The sequence below is a fragment of the Rhincodon typus genome, chromosome 49 (assembly GCF_021869965.1).
Source record: "Rhincodon typus isolate 14 chromosome 49, sRhiTyp1.1, whole genome shotgun sequence".
NCBI lineage: Eukaryota > Metazoa > Chordata > Chondrichthyes > Orectolobiformes > Rhincodontidae > Rhincodon > Rhincodon typus.
In genome coordinates, this window is record NC_063380.1 from 4,121,530 (window position 1) to 4,123,769 (window position 2,240).

The 2,240-nt window shown below is 55.6% G+C and overlaps 1 protein-coding gene across 3 annotated transcripts in view; it reads left to right on the forward strand.

Annotated features, from left to right (window-relative positions):
* Positions 1 to 1,666: 1,666 nt before the first annotated feature.
* The window catches only part of LOC109925823 (serine/threonine-protein kinase TAO2-like), a 17,955-nt gene continuing 17,381 nt past the window's right edge, over positions 1,667 to 2,240 (forward strand). For 2 of the 3 annotated variants that reach the window (XM_048620965.1, XM_048620967.1), the window contains exon 1: positions 2,003 to 2,095. The gene's annotated coding sequence lies outside the window, so the exon portion shown is untranslated. Of the gene's footprint in view, positions 1,865 to 2,002; positions 2,096 to 2,240 lie in introns of those variants that run through there. The other variant, XM_048620966.1, reaches the window with a different exon arrangement.

A 2,240-nucleotide genomic window follows, 5' to 3' on the forward strand; every position in this document is an offset into this window, starting at 1 on the left:
GGGGGGGGGGCATCATCAATGATAGGGACCAGGGGAAGGAGAACAAAGGACACCGGAAGTGGGCGCAGTTAGGGGAAGGGAGAAGGACACCGGAGATAGTAGGAACTGCAGATGCTGGAGAATCTGAGATAACAAGGTGTACAGCTGGATGAACACAGCAGGCCAAGCAGCATCAAAGGAGCAGGTAGGCTGATGTTTCGGGCCGAGACCCTTCTTCAGAAATGGGGGAGGGGAAGGGGGTTCTGAAATAAATAGGGAGAGAGGGGGAGGCGGATAGAAGATGGATAGAGGAGAAAATAGGTGGAGAGGAGACAGACCGGTCAAAGAGGCGGGGATGGAGCCAGTAAAGGTGAGTGTAGGTGGGGAGTTAGGGAGGAGATAGGTCAGTCCAGGGAGAACGGACAGGTCAAGGGGGCAGGATGAGGTTTGTAGGTAGGAGATGGGGGTGGGGCTTGAGGTGGGAGGAAGGACAGGTTAGGGAGGCGGGGACAAGCTGGACTGGTTTTGGGATGTGGTAGGGGGAGGGGAGATTTTGAAGCTTGTGAAGTCCACATTGATACCATTGGGCTGCAGGGTTCCCAAGCGCAATAACAACCAAAACAGAATCCCCCTCATCCTCACGTACCACCCCACCAACCTCCGGATCCAATGCATCATCCTCCAACACCTTCGGCAATCTGCAATCCAACCCCACCACCAAAGACATCTTTTCCCTCCCCACCCTCATCTGCTTCCCGGAGGGACAACTCTCTCCGCGACTCCCTTGTCCGCTCCACACTCCCCTCCAGCCCCAGCACTTTTCAACCGCAGGAAGTGCTACACCTGCCCCTACACCTCTCCCCTCACCCCCATCCCAGGTCCCAAGAAGACTTTCCACATCTGCTAATGTGGTTTACTGCATCCGCTGTACCCGTTGTGGCCTCCTCTACATCGGGGTAACCAAGCGGAGGCTGGGGGACCGCTTTGCAGAACACCTACGCTCGGTTCGCACTAAACAACTGTACCTCCCAGTCGCGAACCATTTCAACTCCCCCTCCCATTCCTCAGACGACATGTCCATCCTGGGCCTCCTGCAGTGCCACAACGATGCCACCCGAAGGTTGCAGGAACAGCAACTCATATTCCGCTTGGGAACCCTGCAGCCCAATGGTATCAATGTGGATTTCACAAGCTTCAAAATCTCCCCTCCCCCTACCGCATCCCAAAACCAGTCCAGCTCGTCCCTGCCTCCCTAACCTGTTCTTCCTCCCACCTATCCCCTCCTCCCACCTCAAGCCGCACCCCCATCTCCTACCTACTAACCTCATCCCGCCCCCTTGACCTGTCCATCCTCCCTGGACTGACCTATCCCCTCCCTAACTCCCCACCTACACTCACTTTTACTGGCTCCATTCCCGCCTCTTCGACCTGTCTGTTTCCTCTCCTCTATCCATCTTCTATCCGCCTCCCACTCTCTCCCTATTTATTTCAGAACCCCCTTCCCCTCCCCCTTTTCTGATGAAGGGTCTAGGCCTGAAACGTTAGCCTTTCTGCTCCTATGGTGCAGCTAAGCCTGCTGTGTTCATCCAGCTCTGCTCCTTGTTGTCTCTGAAGGACACCGGAAGTGGGTGCGAACTGGGGAAGGAGAAGGGAGACGGACGCGGGAAGTCGGTTGGAAATGGGGAAGGAGAAGGGAGACGGACCCGGGCATAGGGTGACGGTGGAGGTGGGAATTAGGGGAAGAGAGGGCCCGCATTCGGAACGATAAGCCGCGGGGTCCCTTCCCTTGATCGACTCGATTCCCAGAATCGTATGCGAACCTCCCGACGAAGGGCAACGGTCACCTACCGGTGGGAAAGAATAAGGAGGCGGACATCAGAACGAGGTGAGTGGGAGGGAGGAAGAGGAGCGAGGGGAAATCCGGAAGTGGGCCGATGGGGGAAGGGAAACAGCGGACGGACGCCGGAAGTGGGCCGATGGGGGAAGGGAAACAGGAGACGGACATCGGAAGTGGGCAGATGGGGGAAGAGAAAGGGACGGACACCGGAAGTGTGGCCCAAGCGGTGGGAGCTGGCGGCCCCGGGATCGAGGGATTAAAGAAAAAACAAAAAAAAAGGTAAAAACAAAAATCCCCCAAAATAAACAAATAAAATAAAATCAATCAACAAAAACTCGGCCAATTATCCTGGGGGAATTAAATCAATAAAATAACTGAAGGATCAATGAGGGGAGTGACTGCGGGGGTTAATGCGGGGAGAGAC